Raw genomic sequence first — 23,161 nt, 5'->3', positions numbered from 1 at the left:
TACATAATAGGCCTTAGTGTTTGATGTATATCTTCCTTTTTATGCCAATGATGATGCATTTCCTGTTCATCTACAAGAACCTCCATCAACCTTCTCAATTTTAGAGATGACAACAATTATTTTGTCTCATCTATCCTGATCATTTTGAAAAATACTTTTTTTAGATGTTCCTGCCCTGGGACTGCAGAGCTAATACTAGCTTAATCTGGTACAGAGCATCCCTTTCTTTGTATGTGATTCATGTTTTTTTGTACGTTGTGCCCGGCAAATGCATGTAACAAAACTAACTTATAAAGCTAAAACAAAACAAACATAACACCAGTTACAGGACAGAGATAGCTCGGCATGTTGTGCTGACAATACAGTGTGCAAAATATGCTCAAAAGAATTGATTTTAAGATTAACCTCCACAGCAACTTTCCCTCTCATGTCCCGCTGAAAATCAATGGCATGTGTGAACGGCTGACTCATTTAAGCCTTAGGGCAGCACAGTCACCGAACTCTCAGATAACATAAAAAAAATAAAAACATCTTTCACCTTAACCAAGAATGTTCAGAAAAGCGTGGTCTAGTTTTATAGATACACAGCAGAAATTTAAAAGCTGGTGTGGCTCTGCTGCCTTCCCAAAAAACTGCAATTCATTATCTGCATCATTGAGAGGGTCACTTGGTGCCAGCTGCCCTCCATCAGAGACTTGAACGGCACAAAAGCAGGGAATTGCACAGAGGGGAAATCAGTACCGACCCTGCCAACGTTGGCAACCACCTGTCTCAAAAATTATTTTAGGGAAGCAGTCCATTAAAGCCGGAACCACCTGCCATCTCCACAACTTTTTTCCTGCAAGCTGTTGCCAACAGAAGATCCTGACTGCTCTGCTTATTCAGGACTGAAGTTATATCCCCATTTCCTCTCATCGTTTTGGAGTCTTGTTCCAGAGTGTCTCAGCCATCTCTTCTAACTTACCAGGCTGCTAAAATTACACATGAATGTAATGTAATCATAATTATATTATCTTTGTTTCTACTTGTTTATTAGGCTTTCAGTTTCATTTACCCCATATCAAGCTCTGTGAACTTGTACATCTAACTAAAGCAGATTACTGATTCAAAATAGCCTAATCCATAACTTCAGCAGATCTTTGAAATTGAATGACGGTTTAGAAAGAAAAAGTTAGAATTTAGTGTTCGTTAGAAAAAGTTGATCGGGACAAGCATGATAGAAATCAGTTTGATGGAAGAAAACTCTCAGGAGTTACTTCTCTCCTAATAAATTATATTGAAATTATATATTTTCTATAGTGGTCCCAGCTGTAATCATATAAGAAACTGACGTGCTATCAAAACTGTGTAACTTATGGCAAAATTACATTTTCTCAGTTCAGTTTGTTGACAGTAATCTGTTCTTCTTTCTCTGTGAAAAGACTACAGTTTATCCTGTAGCAGCACATGTGAAAACCTCACGTATGCAGAGACAGAGAGAGAGACAAGGTGGGGTAGAGGGAGGTGGTGTGCAGCGGAGCTCTAATATCAACACCAGCGAATCACGTTGTGTTAGTTTCCCCCTGTCCTTGTGAAGCTAAGCTGTGCAGACAAAGTGATGTGTCAAAGCATGACGTACACACTCTCTCAGCTTTACAACTTTCCAGAAAACTCAGCTAGATGAACTCTTGCTTATACCAGTACCACTGTGCATATATTATGCAGACATGTCCACATTGTTTGGCCTAATGACAATATACAATCTCATCTAATAGTCACCATCACATTTTACATGTTCAGGTTTAAGAAAGCCAACTGTATGCATTTCTTGCAGATAGTTCATAAATGCCACATTTGTGTGAGGAAAGAACTTTGACTGCACTTCTGTCACTCTCCTCACACTTCATCCCAGTGTATTGATAGACTCCACTATTGGGTGTCAGTGTCAGCCAGTGGATTCATGTCTGCCTCAAATTTCAGGGCCGAGCCGAGCAGAAGGCATAAGTCTTGCATATTTACAGGCAGATTAATTCAGCACGAGGCCAGCCACAGAACTGAATCAATAGATGCCCAGAGAGGAGTCCGAAGCTGCTTCATTAATCACAATGCAGGCAGCTCAGTCCAACAACACTGACACCTGCTCTAATCTCATCGGCAAACCATGCGCCATCTACAGTGTTGATGAAATCTTTAGATGTAATGGCTGGATCTCAGAGAAGCCCCTTTGAATAGCATTTGGTCAAAGGAAGAATTTGGCCATTGTATAATTATGACATTGTTTCATATAGGGCTGGGCGATAGGGAAAAAATCAGATATCATGATATTCTTGACCAAATACCTCGATATCGATATTGCGGCAATATTCTAGGGTTGACAATTGGAACTTTAACAAAATATCTTCACACTTAGATTTTAGATAAATCATCATCAGTAATGTGGACATAATGTCTAAGTGGAGAAAAGGCAAATAATAGAACAGCTAGAACAGTCTGGTAGTTTCAGAAAATGACATCACTTTACTGTAATGCAGCCTTTAAAACCAGTAAAAGACAACACTTATGTCATATCACGATATTACGATATCCAAAATCTAAGACGATATCTATTCTCATATCACGATATCGATATAATATCGATTTATTGCCCAGCCCTAGTTTCATATGTTAGTAAATATCTGCACTGTCCGCTTTAGTTGTCATCTCTCACTGATCTCTGCAGTGGTAGTAGTAGAACTTTGCTGGAATTTTTGTTAAGCAGAAGTAAAGTTTCTGGTGTGAAATATATCTGTATAATATTAAAATACATTGGGAGGCAAAGGTTACCAAGTCTCTGGTTTTAGCCGCGACCAGCAGTCAATGTACACATCCCACAGTGCATACGTTGACAAGCAAGCTCACAGGATTTCCTGCTTTTCAACAGGGTCAGCTTAAAATATTTTTTTTTCTCAAATATATTATTACAAAATTCTGGCTTTTCCCATTTATATCCTTCTTAGTGAGTGTACAATCTAAATAGTGAACTTTTAGGACTACCACTTGCCACAACAACTATCTTAACACAGTACAGTTTATCACCATTTCCCAATGCAAAAGCTATAGAAGTACAAATTAAAAACATGTCCTCGGTCGCTTAAGGTGTAGATTTGACCCAGAAACAAGCTTGATATGAAAATCTAACTAAAAGCATGCAATTCAGAAAAATACTTCAAAAAGTAAATAAAAAGTTAAAGTACCCAATTACAGTACAAGTCATTTCTATATTCCCAACAATATATATATTAAACTGTACTGTACACGTCACATGTAATTAATCAGTGGGGTTTATGAGGACATGTTCTCCTGGAAGTGTCAGGGTGGTGGAGTTGTTGCCTGTCGGATGCTTTCCTGGTTCTGACGCAGGTCCGGCCACACTGCCCGGAGGATACTGGTTCTCCTCGCATCAGAGATCTGCCACTCTTCATCGCTGACTTGCAAGCTGATCGCTGTTTGGGAATGTTGAGAGGCCTCTCTTTAATTCCTCTGTCAGTTTAGGTTTCTGAGTGACACGCGGTGCCCTGTGACTGGTGCTTTGGTTTCTGGTTATGTTGTGTTCTCTGGGATTTGTTTATTTGAAAAGAAAGGTGTGTACTTTTTACGTATGCCAATTGAAGTGGTCAGTTATTGATCAATTAGTGGTGAAATATATCTACCAACATGTTCAGGCAAAACACATTTGTCATCCTATTAATTTCTCTTGACTTTGAAATGAGAAATCATGCTCTGTCTTACGTCATCACTGCCAGAAGTGCACTGCCCTTAAAATCTCTAAATACCTGACTGTTCTGGTGCATTAGTCAGCTTGCTGCTAGTAATCCACAGAGCTGCATGTCTTCTGAGGTGAATGGCTTTGTGAGCCGTCCCCTCAGTGCCTACTGGGACATGCCTGCCTCTGGTTTTAATTTACCAGGCCGCAAAACCAGTGCAAACATGTCACTGTCTCAGTCATCTTTTTTATTCTTGTCATTTTTTGATGTGGTAATACTCCTCTTGGTAGACATTAAGTTGCTCATGTCATCTGGCTTCCTCTCTAAATATTGACACTCAGAGGGACTGAAGGGTTTTAATCCTTGTTACCAAAATGGTCATGAATGTTAAAACATCTGCCTCTCCGCTAAATCTCACTGCTCTTTCGCAAACACGGGAATACACACAGACACAGCAACAGACGTGGTTTTATGTTAGTGTAATCTCACACACCAGCCATCTATAAAGTGTGTAGTGACACTGGACATTAATGGCATGCCAAAACTTTCTGTATGCAATGTTTTCTGTCAACAATAAGTTTCATAGACTAAGTGTTCAGTGTTGAAGTGGATTTTATTGCAGCAAAACACTGACTTGGCACTGTAATGAATATCATGTTCTGCCCCAAGATGTTGAACATTGCTCATGATGATAATGTCATTTTTCTACACTTGAATTATTTCATCTGAATAATGGTGCTCTGACAAATAGGTGTGGCATTGACTACTACCTGTGGATTTTGGATTACTGCAATTTCACTTTCAGAAATGCACTCTATGCCACAGTAGATAATCCCATCTAAAAGTAATCCCCAGTAATTGTGGTTGTGTGTGTCAAACTGCCTGGATAACAATACATGATGTCTCTCCACAGGGCCAGAACACTGACATCTTTCAGAGTCGAATGACGATGTTTTTTCACTGCATATTCAAAACTATGTCACATAAGGCTTTACACTGACATCAGCTATATGGGACTTAACCCTTTCCTATAAACACTACCTAAAAGCCAAGTTGAGGTTTGAGTCTTCATCTGGTGCAGGGACGAGGAAGTGGAGGACATGGCAGTTTTTTCAGTGAATTATCTGCTAAATTAGACAAAGATAGCATCAGCTGAAAATGGTCCTTCAGTGTATCTTTATGTAGTCTGCTTTCCACTGCTGTTCTGAAGAGAGCACACTTTAATGACGCTGTCTAGTTTCCTTTCTTGCACTCGTTGTATACAGGAGATGACAAATGGCAACTGAATACCTTTGCCAGGCGTGTGGCAACCCAACTCTCAGTGCTAATGGGCTCACCGCTGATCAAATGCTTTTAGCCTATCTGAGATGAAGGAAAGCTCATCTGTACATCTGAGCATGTGGCAGCACTGACTCATTTGTCTGTAAGCCTTCACACCACCCTGTGCTCACTTTTGCATTGTGTACAATATGTGCACACATGCATTACTGGAGCTAAATACCACAGACGTCATTTTCACTTATCTCCAAACAGAATAAGGCACCACTGAATGTCTGAAAAACTTCAAGTGGTTATTTTCGTAACTGTTCTTTCAAGTCCTTCAAGAACATTTCATCATGTTTGCTTCAGACTTGAAAAATATGTTTTGCAAAACATATTTAAAAAAAAATAGAAATGAAACCCAAACATAATAGCTATTGGAGGTTTTGAGGGCACAGAGAGGTCAGAGAAGCAGTTACAGTATACAAGGGGCACTGTAGAAGCCAAGAGTTGTCGTCATCATCCAAAACCACCGACACAGAGCCTGGTGGGACTGAAGCACCAAGATTGTCCTCCCCTGGAAAAGGACCACATCAGTCGTTTGTTCAAGCAGCAATTATGACTCATATTCACGTTTATAGTAGCAGCGCTCTCTAGTGACCATAGTAATTATGACAAACGCAAAGCAGAAAGTGAGGTTATGAATTATGAGAGCGCCAAGTATGTCATGTCTTGTGTCATACATGTAACCGGAAGTGAAGTCACGATCTTTTTCTAAACTTGAATAGTTTTGGTGCCTAAACATAACCAAACTGCGACCGTTTCACAACGTAAACGACGTGTTTAAAACCACGACTGTTATGTTCTCTGGTTTAGATATGAGAACGGAAACGGGTCCTATTTTCTGCCACCCACAGGGGCGCAAATTTATGAAACGCTCCTGTGGGCCGTATTAGAGCAGGGGTGTCAAACTCAGTTTCACTAAGGGCCACACTGGAAAATGAGAATCACATCAAGGGCCAGACATGTACAGGTTAATTGACATGCTTTTATTTAATCCAAAAAGTTAAATATCTTTGACTGTATTATTGCATGTCTCGTATAGTCTTCTGACTCACAGTTTGGTCGACATGACGTCCTAAAAAAGTCAGCAAAAATGTTCTTAGCCATCATAGAAGAAAGCGCCCAAAAACTTTGAAAAAAGCAACAAAAACAGATTTGGCCGCGGGATTTGAGTTTGACACCTGTGTATTAGAGGGTAGGAATAAACAACCTATATCGTCGTATGGTTTGGAGAACTTGTTGGAAGCACCCTAGTGTTGAGTTAAAGATTGAAGAGAGGGGCGTTTTCTGGTCAGTGTCAAAATCATGTTGTGTACAAAGGTTCTATAGCCTGCTGGATTCTATATTTTAAATCATGCTCAGGATTAATAGTTGCTCTGGACATGAACTAATTAAAGTTGGTGAAAATTATAACGGGGATTAAGTCGATGTAAGAAAGGGAGGCGATAAGGCTGGACCAGTGGTAATAAACAGGAGCTACAGGCTGGAACAGAGCAGGCCTGGGAGACAGTGTCTAACTGGCCAGCAGGCCTCTGTAGTGCTGATGGTAAGGGCAAATGATTGCCTCTGGTTTGAGCAGAATGAAGATTAATGATTGGCAGTCTCTTAACTTTGAGCAAGGCTGTACTCACTGTAGCGATGATTCAACAGGAAGACACCAGAACAGCAAACAACCATCTCCTCTGCACACATGCAGAGAATAGTCAACAGGATTACCCGCTTTGTGCTCTTCCCCGGTGCAACATGTCCCTAAATGGCTACTGTTGGCTAAAAACTGCATTTGAATTTGGGTATTGTGTTTGTGTTGCAGGTCATGTTTATTTTAGAAACCGTTAAAGATAAGCAAACTATATTTTCATAAAGCAGAGCTATTCAGTTGTCACATATATTTTATATAAACTGGAATGGCTTGGACTCATTATCAGCACTTCTGGACAAAATCTTTTATTGCAGTAAATTACATTCATATGCAACTATTTTGTAGGAGAAATGTTGGCCAAAAATGTGTGGTTTTTAGTGTTTTAACTAGGACCACAATCCTTTTCCAAACTTTACCAAATGATTTTCGAAAATCATTTGGTGCCAACATGCAAAGTGTGAAGGAATAACAGAAAAACACTTGCAGTAAACATTTGCAGCGACATTAATGGTGCAATATGTCATACTGTCAGCTAGGGTTTAAGTTATTTACTGCAGTACAAATTCAAAATACTGGAAAGAGTTGTCTCCCCTGCCCCCTCATCCCCAGACTCGAAGTTCACAGAGGTTGCTAGGCTGAGACCGCAGCATCCATAGTCTCGCTTTGTTAGACCCTCCTCCAAAACACGCTGAAGGAGCATCCACAACAATGTTGCTAGACACTTCTCTCACATAGCCAGACATTACTTCACAGCATAGCGGAGTAGCTTACGTTAGATGCTGGCTATATTGACATTGTCATAGAATCCCGTGCTCATGCGGAGCTCTGTACCCAACTGACAGACACACTTTTTCGGCTTAGAATTGTGGTAGAAACCGCTAAAAACACAACAACCTCGCCATCCTCTCCACCCGATGGGTTTATCTGTGTTTCAAGCCCCCAATGTCTGTAGGATGAGGCAATGGTTATTGTTAGGGTTAAGGTTAGGGTTAGGTGCCTTGAAGTCAACGGTTGCAGCGCTAACTGGAAGGAGACATTGGGGGCTTTAAACACCACCGGGCACCTGACAGACAGACACACTTCCTAAGCTTAGAATTACGGTAGGAACTGTTAAAAATAACACTACCTTGCCGTCCTCTCCACCCGACTGAACACACTTTATTGTCTTAGAATTACGGCAACAATCGCTAAACACACTGCAAACTCACTGTCCTCTCTTCACGATTTACAGCCCCCCCTCTCTTGGCTTAAAATAACTCACAGTTACAGCCTACACGTTGTAAACAGCTGTGGCCTGCTTGCCTGGTCCCCCGCTAACGTTAGCAGGGTTAGCATGGTGGCGTTAGCCAGGACCATTCGGGATCACTTTACTGGCTGTGTCTCAATTTGTTTTTGCAAGTAACCAATTTGGGTACTCAAGCTATGTAATTTAATGTGAGTACAGAAATGTTGAAATTACATAAATAATAAATGATAAATTAGCCTGAAGTTAATGCTTACCTGTTCAGGAGGAAATTAGCCAACTCTGAGTCCTTTTGGGCTCTAAGCTGTCTCCAATATTTACCCAGGGTTTGTAACGTCTCTGGTCACGCAACCGTTAGAAACATGCCAGGGTTTTTTAGGTCGGGTAGAATCTATCTTCGTTGATCCCGTGCTTCATGCTGCTTTCATGGCTGTACTACAGCTGTAGTGCTCTGGGTTTACGTTGTTATATCTGGCAACCCGGCCTGACTGTCAAACTGGGCAGTTGATAACAACGCACAGGCCAAAACACAAACAGACTTTCCGAAAATTTCAAAAGGAGAAAATACTGGCATTAGCATTGCTGTCAGAAAAGAGAGTATTTCAACTTAGCATGTTTCCTTAATATCTGATGACGCATTGGGGTCATTTTTGGATTTATTACAGTAAATATATGACATATTGGACCTTTCCCAAAAATGTCGTTGCTAGTGCCAAATAGTTGCATTAAAGTAATTATTATAAGAGATAAGGTTTAGCGTTGCTGGGTAACCAGCCGGTGACTTGGGTGGACGAGAAGATGTAGTTGGAAGCCTGAGGAAGTGAGGAGTAAGCAATTTGAGTCGTTGCTCAATACTTAAGCCCTTGACTGACCCCTGCTACCGTCATTGTGCTGCATGCACTCCGGTGGTTTATACTGTTGACCATATTGATCGCTTGGTCACGTACTCAAAATAGCTCTTTCAGTCTCCAGAGTAAAGGTTGAGGATACAGGAAATAAGACTGTACTGGTTTTAGCTTCCAGGTGTTTTGACTGACGGGTAGGAGGGGCCAACACAGGCTAAACATAGGTGTGTATTAGATTGCTAATGAAGATGGACATTAGACATCTGAAAGACAATTATGAATAGTACATACTGTAGATGCTGTGAAGGGGACAAAATAAATAACTGCACTAACTCTGAAGTCATATATAGCCTATAGATTTACATCTTTGGGCCATGTTTAATGTCTGGAATGACTGGGGCTCACTTAGTATTGGCTTCTCTTGAGCTGAAATATGAACAATGATATATAGCAGCAAGCTACTAGTACCATTCCTCAGAGAAAGCTTATTCATTCAGCATTGATGAGGACAGAGGATGGAAGGTTAATACATTTAGGGCGAAATATTCAAAAGGGAAAAGAACATAAAAGAAAATTCACGTAAAATGGTGGATGGTTAAAATCACAGTAAATGAAGTAATAAATGTCAACCTCTCAATTTAAATGTGGGCGTATGCTTTTATATGCGCTTGTGGGTTCATTTCAGTAATATTTTAGTACTCACTGTGTGAGAATGATAAAACAAGTGTTACATGTGAGGGGCTTTCTGTTTCGAGGATGTGAGAAAGAATGGGAAATAAAGACATTTTTAAGATGACTGCTAAATATAGCAACGATCCTTCAATGGTCCCTGAAGCCAGTTTTATACAGTCTGGAGCAGTGAACATCACGGCTGCGCCTGCCTCCTTCTCGTCAGTGAGACATCATTTACATAATGAGACGCTGCCACGGCAACAAAGCCCCAATAAGCATGGGAGTCGTCAGTCATGGGGGGATGGATACCAAGGTGCCTTCCTAACACGCGCTCTTGATGCGCTGCAGGCTGCAGCGTTGTGAACGCTGTCACACATGCACACACACAAACATACGGTCTGAGACTGAGAGAAAGAGTCCGTATGGAGAGACATACTTGATTAGAAAATAAAAGGTGGGAAGGCAACTGTGAATGGGCGGTCCTCTGGGGTGGTGTTGGTAGAGGGGTTGGAGCTGTGTGTGTGTGTGTGTGTGTGTGTGGGCATTGTGAACATTTGGTTATGTTATGAATATGAGTTATCTGTGTTTGCTGTTTTGAGCATGTTGGTCTGTTTTTGATACCTGGTGGTTATAAGGTGTTTGACAGTCTCTTCTATTTCTATTCTATTATTCCATTATTCTATTATTCATAATGCTTACAAGGTCTTACAACTTCAGATATCAACTGTATGCTGTTTAATGGGTTCAGATGTAATGTCCTTTTTCTTGGTGGACCCACTTCCCCTCACTTTTCTCATATTATACTTTTCCCAGATTGGTTTGCAACAAGATTTAGGCTCCAATATATATGATTTGTGTGTGGAGATAACAACAGCAATCGTGTTAGAGGTATTGCAAAAGCTGAAGGAAGAGTTTAATGAGAATGACAAAAAGCAAACATTTTTCCTTAAAGAGTTATGTGTCTTGTTGTATTCTGATCTATTGCTGCTGCTGTCAGTATGAAATTGGTATTTTTTGCCAACCAAGATCACAACCTTAATATGCATCCTTTTATGTTTGGTTGATACAAAGCAATTATATGCACTTGCAACCAGCATCCACGTAGATACAGTATTTAAGACATTAGTTGATGCATGTCTTGTTTGGCCAGTTTTCTATGTGATTAAAACATACCATAAAAGCAGAAAGTGGAGCCATGCCACAAGACATCACTATTTTTTACTTTAAAAAAGTATTTTGGATGGATTTTTCCAATGAACAACTACAGTATTAGTTATTTGTTACTAGTTTTTCACTAAAATGATGTAGACAGAAGAGAGAATCCTTGACCATACATAGAACCAAATCTCCAACACAAGGGGACTGAGACAACGACATCTCTTACTACTGTCCACCAAATGACTTAAAATGTTATGCTAATGCTAATGCTTTCTTCAGTGCAGAGACAGTATATCTAAAGCCATGTATTTATGTAAAAAATGGCCATACTATTTCTTCATTTGCCAAACTTTCGCCTAATTTTGAATTATTTAGCATGAGATGGATTCCAATATCTTCGCTATAACTTAAAAATGGAGCCTCTTCAAAGATCAGTCTTGGGATTTAATGAATCGATCATTCCAATCAAGATAGATTTGAATCGGAAAATTGATTTTTTAAACCCAACCCTAGTAGCCACTGCCAGTGGCAATCGTAGAATCTGGGGCACCCCAGATTAAGAAGCCCCCCCTCTCAAATCAACGTGTGGTGACCTGAGTGTCACGCAAACTGATTGTTTGATCCAACTTCCATCAGGAGGCGGAAATGCAGAATAAAAAAATTGTAAACATTAAAAATTTTACAAATATGAAAGCAGCAGTGATGTGAACTGGAGAAGCATGTTCCCATCTAGCATAAACATTCGTTTCCACACATCTCTGATACGAACTATTGAATAAAAAACATATTAGCCTCACAAAATCAAATTTTTACTAGCAGTGTTTGCAATTAATACTGTAGGGATGGTTGGAATGGTTTGAAACATACACTGGTCCTGTAGATCTACAAAAACCTTAACTTATACCTTTAGCTAGACTGCCGTGTGATTCAGTTTCCCACCTGACAAACTTTTCTTTTAGTTTTGTCAGATGTCATCAGAGATTCTCTGTGGTGAATTATCACATAATTTTCAAAGTAATTAGAGGAGACAAGTCTCTGCCTACACTGCAGTACAGAGAGAGAGAGAGACAGACAGAGAGAGAGAGAGAGAGAGAGAGAGAGAGAGAGAGAGAGAGAGAGAGAGAGAGAGAGAGAGAGAGAGAAGCAAAGGGACAAATAGGTGTGAGATGGATATAGTGAGAGATAGAGAAATGACAGTCAGTGATCTAACGGGAATCTGGCTACCATAAAGAAGATGAACTGTTCTGTAGGCGAGATGAAAAGGTTGCACGCAATAACCACAAAATGCCTCAGCTTTTCTTAAAGGTTACAGTGAAAATGGTAATTTTCCCTCCTTACTGTGTTTCCTTTACTAATACCGTCTACAGTAACCGTAGCCAGGGTCCGAAATTAACACTCGACTTGCGTCAAATGCGGGTCGATGAAAATTATGGATAAACCCGCAAAACTTGCAACCCCAACCAGAAAGTTTTGTGATGTACACACAAATGTAAAAACAAAACAAAAAAACTGCAATTTAAATATTTTGGCTGGTAAAAAATATGCCTGGCTGGTGGATTTTTTCATCTACCTGCCAATTTGGCCGAGTCAAAAAGTTAATTTCAGACCCTGACTGTAACAGCTGATACAAAAGCTGATTCAAGTTTGACTCTTTTCCACTCTGTCATTTTAAGAGAGCAGATGAACTTCAGTACACCAGGTCCAAATAAAGTACTACTCAATACTTAAAGGGGTGATAGAATGCAAAACCGATTTTACCTTGTCATAGTTGAATAACGACAGTTTGGTGGGTAAATAGGACATACATAGAACCTCAAAATCCTAATGACATCCCTTTCCTCTGCAAATCTCACAATTTGAAACTGCCTCTGAAAACGGGCAAATCTCAACAAAGCTAATAATTGACGTCAACTCGGTGGCTCCTCCTTATTTGGCTTTAGTCTCTATCTTTGTCATGCCCCAACATTTACATAGGCTACACCACTGATCTGAGATCAGGTAGTCTTCTGAATAGGTCACGCAGATCTCAGAAATTGTATACATTGTTCATCTGCTATTTTATCACACATTTCACTTTTTTATGCGATAAATCAACTATGTAGAGGTCAAATATGGGCCGTTTTACGAAAATTGATGGCTAATTGCAAATTTTGTCCGACTGTGTGTCGGAGTTCAGCGGCCGGTGCTGCCTGGGTTGCTGCCTCGCCGCCCGGCGTGTCCTCCTTCACAGACCCCGGCCCGCTGTGAGCTAGATGGAGCTCCGTCACGGCCAGCATACCCGCACAAAGTCACTGTTTCTGGGTTACTGGGATACCAAACGCCGCTGCCCTGACAGAGCTCCAGGGCCTGCAGCTCCCCTCTTCCTGCTAAATGGCCGGATGTGCGAGCGCAGTCAGCGAGCTTGTTACGCCCGCAATCTCTTACCACAGGTTCCAGTTAATCTTAATGGATATGTGTGTTGAGTTATTTAAACAAACGATCGGGGAAATAAACGCCTCTTGTCCTCGAGTGAGCTGGATGGAGCTCTATCAGTGAGAGCTAGCTTGCCTCTTCCTAATGAGACCTCTGAATAAATAAACAAAAATGCTTTTAATTGAAATCGGACAAAAGTGTTAGCTAAGCTTTGTAAGACCTTAGGGTAGCTGTGATATACATGCCGTGATGAAATTCAAACTGTAAATATACGATAGTTATGTCGGCAGCTGGCAGCCCGGTAGTCCAGTAACCCAGAAACGGTGACTTTGCCCTGGGTATGGAGCCCAGCAGGCTGCCACTTTCTCTCACGTCTTACCAAATTTGCAATTAGCCATCAATTTTCATAAAACAGCCCATATTTGAGCTTTATATAGTTGATTTCTCGCATAAAAAAGTCTCAGAAGTGAATTTAATAACGAAATAGCAGACAAACAATGTATAACGTTGCAGTGTCTGAAATATGAGACCTGCTGTCTAGTCTCCAATTATGTGTATGTGGTTCGCTCAACCAATCAGCGCGCAGCTCATCTAAATATTCATGTGCATACCATATTTGGAATAAACAGGGTTCACAGGGTAGTTAAGGGCCCATAGAATAGCACTCAGGCCATTTTTAGCCTAACCAATGTTACATACCCTATCAGGAGACCTTAAGGAACAGTGTAAAATACCCTATATAATCATTCTATCACCCTTTTAACAGTTGTTCCAATCCTTGGATTTCTGACCTTTATGCCATGTCCCTGTGTTTCATGTTTCAAGTGGTCAGTTGTTCTCTCCGTCCTTACACAACAGACACATTCTTTAAATCTTTTATATATTTTTTTCTTTGTTGTACTATTCATAGCTCAAAGACCTTTATATCACAGCAACCTTTACAGCAAGTTTGTCAGCGAAGGAATTATACTTTGATCTTGTTTTCAGATAATAGTCTATATAAATGTCTTTATGTGACGTTTGTGTGTCTGTGTGTGTGTGTGTGTGTGTGTGTGTGTGTGTGTGTGTGTGTGTGTGTGTTTTCTCTCTGGTCTGCCACTGTATTCTCAGGGTTTTGCAGAGCTATCTTTGTATTTGGCTGTACTCTGTAGCTCACAATGGAAGGCATCTAGTGTTTGTTTATAGCCCATATTATCTTTGTCTTTTGTTTGTATTGTGAGTCTTCTGTGTGCTGCACTGTGCATATATGAAAATAAATGCAGTCTGTTTGTACGATTGTGAGTGTGAAAGCGTGTGGTACAAACGGAATAATTAGTCCTTTAATCAATTAGTCGATTGACAAAAAAATTAAATGACAAAAATATGACAATCTTTAGCTTGTTGCAACTTTTCAAATCTGAGAATATGCTGCATATCTCTTAAATAAAAATATAATTATGTAATAAAACTATCCAAACATTCATACTGGAGCATGAATAATTTAAGAAATGTGAACATCTGTAGACACTCACATGCACTCGCACATTTCCACATAATTATAGTGCATGCCTTCATTCTCATGTCACCAGTGAAAACATGAACATCCTCGTAACAAAAGCGAGACATTTGATATTTTAGTATGGCTCTTGATACCAAGCATTGAGTTCAGCAGCCTTCTAAAAATATCAATCCAGTGAAGTACGTCATTACTTCTACACATCCATACCGCTCCAACAGTTTTAGAGGATGATTTTACGCATTGTGTGAACTTGTGTGTCTGCTAAGAAACTATTTGGACCCTGTGGGCATTTTTGGTAGGATGAACAGAATGTGTTGATAACATTGTGTGGAGGCAGTCCTCACACTTGCTCTAAAATCAGTCCTCACACCCGTTAAAAAAAGCACTTGCATGGCTCCTTAGCTGTGAGACACAGGAAAGTGAAAAAGAATAATATTGTTGTCTGTCGGGTCATTGAACTTTATTAATTTTCTTTGAACCACTGGTGGTTTGAGACCTTTTTATAACAAGCTTAGTGCACAATTCCAACCTCCACCCATCCCCCGACATTTCTTTTTTGGTGTAGATGGAAATGGCTGTAATGCGTCAACAAAGCAGATGCTTTACTTTGGTAGTAGATTGACAAAAATTCTTATCATTCAAATAAATTTGGATATTGTTTTTACTTTGTCAAATTTATCCTTTATTTATAATTTATTCTGAGGGATCTTTATGTTCAGAGTAGGACCTGCTGTGACCAATTCTGGCGATTCAGGAAGTGTTGAAGCTTAATGCTTACAACATGCTACTCTACAAATAATGCACAGGCACCATCAGCTACATGTGTTGGGGGATTGTGTATAGTGTGTGTGTGTAGGGTTTGTGTGTGTTTGTGTGGGTGGGTTACTCAGCGCTTCACGCTGTAAAGTTCGGGACAGATGGCTGCTCAGTCTCATTGCGAGTTGCTTTACCGGTCTCTTGCCTTTGGCTCTGGGTCTCTATCCTGTTTTGGCCGTAGCAACGCAACGCAACACACTGCACCACACAAACACACACACACACACACACACACACACACACACACACACACACACACACACACACACACACACACACGGAAGTATCCAAGTTCCTTTTACCCAGCAGGCTAACCAAGCTGACTGCTCTGAGATAACCACTAACCCTGCTGCTGAAAGTGACCTGACCTATGCTGGAATCTAAAGCAACATGCTAATCGCTGCGACAGGCAACTGGCTCAGCAGGATTAAATTACAAGCATACGTAAACCAATGGAATTTACTTTAACATGAATTTAACTTACAGTAAAAGTGTCCACATTATGAGTTGCTCTTCATTAGTTGCAGTAGTACAGTAAAAGGATTTAGCTTTCTGTGAATTACTATGCCAGTGCATTTTATTGTCTTATATCAGGGGTTTTCAATTGAAACAATTGCGCCCTTTTTATAGCCATTATTTGATGACATTTTGGCAAATTGGCACCATTAAATGTATGCAAAATGAGCTTTTTGTAGTTCCTGTTTGCAATGTTCCCATTGACATATTGTAAAGAACAAAACTTAAAAATGTGATGATGTGATGATTCTCAGGCAAGTTCTGCCGTTAAGGAGCATCAGTTGTTCTATGATTTCTAAGCAGATTTATGAATCCTTGGTTTGCAATGAACATCAGAGATGAGTGTAGCAACCTTAATTGCCTCCATGAGCTGTGTCTTAAAGCCACTACTGCTGTCTGTATCTGCTGACTGTGTTGATGAGCAGGCAAAGTCAGTGGGATAAACTATAATAACTAACTTCCAGTTGTTTGTAGAACACATTCCACCTGTCCCTTTCTCCTTATGCAGTATCTTTGCGTCATGTCTCTTCCTTTGCGTCCACCTTCAACACTTGTGCACCGCACAGTTTAAAAAACTTCTGACTTAGATGTTTATATCTTGCTCCTATTGCAGACCTTTGTAAATGTGTTGGAATCTTAAAAAACAAATTCACCCCAGTGAAATTGCATGTTAGAAGGCAGTCCTATTCCCTGATTGTGTAATTAGCAACTACCTTAATAATTATGCACTAATTACCAGCAGATTGCGAGCACAAATTGAATGAAAGATGCTGGGTGAATATGCTCTGCGGAAATATGGCCCCCGCATATACAATTCACAGTGTAGAGACAGAGGAATGATGAGAAACGGTTGATACATTCTGAACTTGTGATAGATTTGATGACAGCTGCTCCAGGGCTGCTCATCCGGCAATGAATAAAACGGATAACCCTGGTGGATATATATATATATATATATATATATATATATATATATATACAATATATTTGCATTATGTGCAGCTATGTAAGGGTGTAGAAGTGTTTTTATTCAATCATATCTGTGTTTGCTCTCCTTTGTAGCAGATTTTGAGACAGATAAAAAGCTGAAAGTGTACATGAAGCACAGCGCTTTTCTCTCTTTGCTCCTACCGGTTTGAGCATACACAAGAGTACACACACTAATACACACACACACACACACAGGCTGTAACATCCAAACACACACACAAACCTTAGCAGAGGATATGGGTTGTCATTGCAGGTGCAAAAATCTTCTTAGTCACTCAGATTTACTAAATAAAAGCAAAAATTTTATAAAGCAAATCTTTCCTTGCAGAAGTGACTTACATATAATGGTTGTCTGCGTGTACACATGCTCAGTATAGAAGGATGCCATATTACTGAAAGCTAATCACGTTATTACAATATAAACAGTTGGATCACTCGTTGGCTTGTTGACACCACATCCAGAAGAACACCATAAATACAGTAAAAGCTTCAGTAAACCTCAGCCACAATTGTGCCCTCCCCTTTAAATGTGAAATCTAGCTCAGACATAATTACAGTACTGGTGATGTTATGTTTCTCAACCGTTTTTTCAAACTATTTTGAGCTGAACTTATTAAAGCTGTGCCGCCACTAATTAAGTTGTTTGTCTTTGCAAAGCGATCTCCGCTTGCCCACTGCTGCTTACTAATGATTAGTTGAGTCACGGCACCCTGCCTGCTGACAGAAGGGGAGATGAAAGCAGAAAAAATGAAGAAAAATGACCTGATGGTGGCAGATTTTCTAACAGGCAGTACCGTCGTCGCTAAATCGTGCCAATTTGGGCATGTTAACAGGCAGTTGTGTGGGTGCTCTGAAGGTTCCTGTGGAGGTTATAGACAACACAGGTTTCCTTCAATTGAGACTGAAGTTTAAGGAGAAACTGAGGTACACTGTTGCGTATTACAGTCTTATTCATTACAATTATACTATTAGAAGAAAGATGCTGATACTCTGAATCTTTCTTTTTATTATCAAACACTCATGCCCTATAAGCTTGAAAAAAAGTGTTTTAAAAGTTTACTTCTATAAGAACAGCAACTGTGGGTTGCTTGAATTTCTGTTACCATGCATTCCCATGGCAGCATGTTTTCACAGTGGAAAAAATTATCAAAACATTTAAGAAAAGCTTTCATAACACTCCTGCAGGATAATCCACTTCATTTCTGTCTTCAGCTGCCGAACTGTGTTAGGGCAATATTTACGTCATTTGGACGCTTTACGTTCTGATCCTTGCGTGTTATGTACATTTTGCACTACATGTTTTGATAAATTAATGAGAAAATACTCAGTACATTTCATTTGTCAAGTATTTAATTCTCATAGGTGTATACAAAAATAGGCTTTAGTATGTGGTTATTCAATTTATTTATTGAATTACCAGAAAACATGCTATATCACGATATACTGTATATTGTTACCAATATATGAAATGGCCTACTGTATATCTGGATAGAAGATTTTGGCTATATCGCCCAGACCTACTAAATACTGGCAGGGCTTGAGGAGGCCAATAAAGCGACAGTAAAGCAGTGTATTTACTCATTTCTTGGAAAAACATTGTCTGGAAAACACTGAGAACACAGATGGACAATGGAAAAGTGGATTATGTTGAGTTTTTTGCCCTAAAAACTTCCTCCCTGTGATGGATTCAAGCCAACTGTAGAGTCTAGAAGGAATCAGTGTTTGATACCCAAATCTATCAAGGTTTTGGGTGACGAAACACTTTGAAGCACAAGTGTCACACCAGCACATATAGACTATATTCTGTGTGGTTGAAATGTCCTGAACCAAACAGTCATCAAAATGTGCTAGGGTCATTCTGCACATGCCCAGTTATATGCCATTCTTGTCAGTTTTTGAAGCATATAATGTGTGTGCTTGCTGTTGTTGTTTCACATAGATGGGGATGTTAAAGGTATATGTATTTTCTTGGACGTTTCTAGGCATCAGCCTTTGGGCACCGGGTGTGTAGCCCCATGTATGTGCATGCATGCATCCAAGAGGAAGCTACGAAAATGGCAGAAACAGTGCTGAAAAAATGCAAAAATAGCAAGGCGAAACGCCAAGCGGAAACAGCTTGTTCCAAAACGAGAGGGAATCTGGGGTTGGCTTTTCACTTTGGCTTTCACTGCCGTATGTGATGCTGCAGGTGGTAAACTGGGTTTTCTGGCAACCCCGGTCAGGGGACGTGCACTTCTGGTGTCGTTGAGCCAGGGGAAGGAGGGGCCAACTTTGAATGATGTGTTTACAAACAGTAAGGGGCAATTCCTGCATAGTATGCCTTTCAAAATGACAAGGAGTGATTGGGAGAGTGAAAGGAAGTAAGATAGTAAACTAACAGGTAGCTTATCCCTGCTGACCACATGTGTTGAGTCTGACTATTATAGCAATGGAAAGTCCTAGCTTTTATTTTGAAGGATCAGTGTTTTAACCTGAACATCAGACTGTGTAAAAGCAAACATTCAGAGGCAGGGGTTGTGTGAGCTAGTATAGACCTAATGGCTTTCCCATCTGCTGTGTCTTGGTAGTGTGAGGCTGGCAAGGGGCCCTGTGCTCCTTCATGTCATCTAATACACTACATGGAGGGAGAGGGAGAGCAGTCAGATAATTTTAGCTTATTCTAAAGACATTACTGGAGACAAAGTGTGAGTGTGTGCATGTTGGACTGAATCTACGATCATAGTATTTAAAGACGTTGTGCGTGTGTACTGTATGCACATGTTGGCGTGTATATAAATAAACATTTGCATGCAGATTGTAACACGAATGAAGTCACAGCGTGTGGTAACACGCAGAATAATCTACACACGCTCATTCTCATTCAAGGCACAGCATCACCTTTCAGATTACTACAAATGAATAGTAACTCCTATCAAAACAGGACAACAGGATTTCAAGTAATCATCATTTCAGTGATATCTGAGATTTCATATTCAGTGCAGAGGACATTTTACATTTGAATGTTGAAAGTTTGAAGAGAGTTTTATAGACACTCAAAGTGAATTGCCCTTTTATGACAGTAAACTGTGTGTAAAGGGATAAGGTTAAAGCTAGGTAGCGGGTTTTTTTCACAAGATTAAATGCACACATTTTCACATGTGAGCATTCACTCACTGTACACAGCTGTCTGATTATCGTGCATGCGCATGTACACTATAGAGAGTGCATGGCAGAGGCCCATACATGTGGTCTTGCAAGGTTATTTCATGTGACTCCTCTGCCTGGAGGGTTTCTCTCTGCATCTCTCTCGCTCTCCTCCCGCTTCTCTCCGTCTCTCCCACTTTGAAGCGTGCTGTGCTGTAGGATGCTGTCTGAGCCAGCAGCAGTCTGAATGCTGATGAATGTCTGCACAGATAACCTGCGACTGATCTCACTGTCTGACTCCCCTCAAATGTAACCCTTGTGTAGCCAGTCAAGTTTAAAAAAAGAAAGAAATACATGCTTATTTGCAGCATTAACACATTTACATAGCACTTGGGAGCTGTGCAGAACAACACAAAGTACAGTTTTGGCAAATGAGTAGCTGCAGTTAGGAACTGATGTCTCATTCAAGTATTTTACAATGATAGTCTATTGACTGAGAATAATCATCACGTAGGTTACCCTGTCCAAAGATTTAAAGGCTTCAGTAACAAGCCCACTTCTACAACTCTCAGAAAACTCTTCTCATTGTCATCACCTTTCCAATCTGTTCACCCCACTTACTTCTTTTTCATCACTTCAAACTACTTCTAACAGCACATTAGTACTCCCTTTTTAGAAAGGGTTTAAATATCTCTCCCTGGCTTCTTCGCTCCTATCACTTCCACTTCAACTTACTCTCTTAACATTGGACTGAGAATAACATTGGACTGAGAATAACATGACACCACGACTCCTCCTCTTCCTCACTTAGCGACACTTAGATATCATGTTGTCAAATTTTATGTCGCTCTGCTGGCCAACGAGCTTGTCATTTCCTGGGCCAGAAGTTTTACAGCGGCCCGTCTGCTGCTTGCATCAGGGGCTGGTTGTATGAGAGCAAAGTGAGCAGTAATAGCTGCTAAGTAAAATTAAAGTGCAGTAAAATTTGAACATCAAAATAATGCGTGAAGAGAAAAACACAGAAAGCTATTCGATTAGATAGCTTTCTTCAAATAACATAAACACTCTGTCATTCTATAAACACTGGATATGCCTATACTTGTAGAAAAGAACCTCTGAGACACACACACACACACACACACACACACACACACACACACACACACACACACACACACACACACACACACACACACACTCATCCCCCCCATCATCTCACTCCTGGTTACCCCATCTCACCCCTCTATATTGCCTTCTGGGATTCTCTCATGTTCAAGCTTCACTGACTTGTCATCATGTTTTGCACTCTGCTTGATCTGCACACATTCATCAGGTAGTCACCTGCCTCCCTGTGACATCACTCCACATGATTGTTGCCCAGACTGTAAGCGTTTTTCTAATCATGCGTGTCCCTGTGTTGATTTGAATGCTTTGCGTGTGCACATCCAACACAATGCCTGTTAACATGCAGTCACTGAATGGTGGAGCAACAGAGACAGTAGCAACACTAGGGTGTCGATCCCAGGGTGCACTGGGAGTGCTTGAGGAAATGTAAGCAGCTTAAGCAGTCCATGATGTTGTCATCTCTTCTCAGCTGAGCTCCCAAAATAACAGTCCCTCTGGGTACAGACTGGCAGAGCTGAGAAGGGGACAGTCAACAGAAAGACCCAGAACAACCCGGCCCAGATTAGACCAGATCAGACTAGCCCAGTTACTCAGTCCACTTAAGCTCAAATAATTTAACCTTGCAAAGCAAAAATTATTCCAGCGGACTGTGCCTTTACATGGTATGACGATTCTCATCTTCTCTACTGCAGAAACCTTCATCCCCAGCACATTTTATAAAGGCCTGAGTGAAGCAGGCAATTTCCCATGAAGCCCTACATTTTGAGGGCTCACTTGTTGGCAATTGACTTAAAAGTGCGTGCTCTCTGCTTGAACCTAGTGTGGCTGGTGAGGTGGACATGGTACTGTTGGCAGGGGAGGTAGGATTAACATGTCACACACACAAACACTTCAACTAGGCCCCATTAAGTGGCTAAGTGTGTCGGAAAAGGAGGGCCTTACACTTCCACTGAGACAGCAGACACAGAAAAGTGTTTAAGTCTCCTTGCTGCCCCCCTTTCTCCTATCTAGGTCATAATGTAGGCTGTAGGCTAGCCTATGTATATTCTAAGCATGGTAACACACACATAGCATGCATGCCTGTAAATGGGGGGATCGGCATGGAGTGCCCCACTCTCTCTGTGACACCAGCTTATGTGATGTAGCACATGAGAGCTTCTATGTAATGTTGTAGTGTAATGTTGTAATGTAATGTAATGTGTGTGGTTGAGGACCTATATGACTATATATGGTCTGTTACTTCTCTGATGCAGCACTGTAGGAGTGTGTGGATGAGCTCATTCTCACCTGTAAAATGTTCGCTGAATTATTCATGACAGTGCTAAACTGGTTGGAGCTGACAATAAGCTATTTCTGGAAAGTCACATTTGAATATTATATATATATATAATAAAAAAAACAAGAAATCTCAAATATGTTGCCATGTTTTTTGTGTCCTTTGTTCTTTATTTGACAAATTTAAAACATATTTGATTGCTGTCTTAAGCAGGAGGACAATACATTTTAAGGGTTTGAAAAAAGTATTTGACATGTTTTTATTGCTGCCTCTATTAATGAATCTAGTCCCTGGTGTTCAGAGATAACCTGCACATAAAAAATCTGAAGGTGAGATAAAGCAATTGATGCAATTCCAGCTGTTAGTAGTCCAGCTATATATAGTAGTTGTCGTGCATAAAGGCAAATAGTCACAATTCATTAAAATAAAAATATTTTAAAATAATGTTTAGGGGCCCAGATGGCACAGCAGCACTCTGGTAGAGGTTAAATTCACAGTAGAATAGTTACTAGCTTGGCACCCTATGAAACGCAATTACAACACAGCAGTCCGCATCTTACCCTGATCTGACAGAGGGACTTATAGAAACAGTGGGACAACGACTGCAGTGCAGGGGGATTTAGATACTCTAAATTGAGACAAAAGGGAGAAACAAGGTAAATACATAATACAAACTTTAATACAAAACACTATCCAGTGCATATCCAATGCAGTTGATATTTTTTAACATCAGCACCACAAAAACTATGTGTCTTTTTTCCCTCTATACATTAACACTTTCGCAAAGTCAGAAGCCAAATTGC

General features: G+C 40.4%; 1 protein-coding gene across 1 annotated transcript in view; it reads left to right on the top strand.

Annotated features, from left to right (window-relative positions):
* Nucleotides 1–23,161, top strand: part of fgf13a (fibroblast growth factor 13a) — a 98,939-nt gene that overhangs the window by 1,509 nt on the left and 74,269 nt on the right. The window lies entirely within an intron of this gene.

The sequence above is a fragment of the Sander vitreus genome, chromosome 10, assembly GCF_031162955.1.
Source record: "Sander vitreus isolate 19-12246 chromosome 10, sanVit1, whole genome shotgun sequence".
Classification (NCBI taxonomy): Eukaryota; Metazoa; Chordata; class Actinopteri; order Perciformes; family Percidae; genus Sander; species Sander vitreus.
This window is presented reverse-complemented; position numbering and strand designations above follow the sequence as displayed.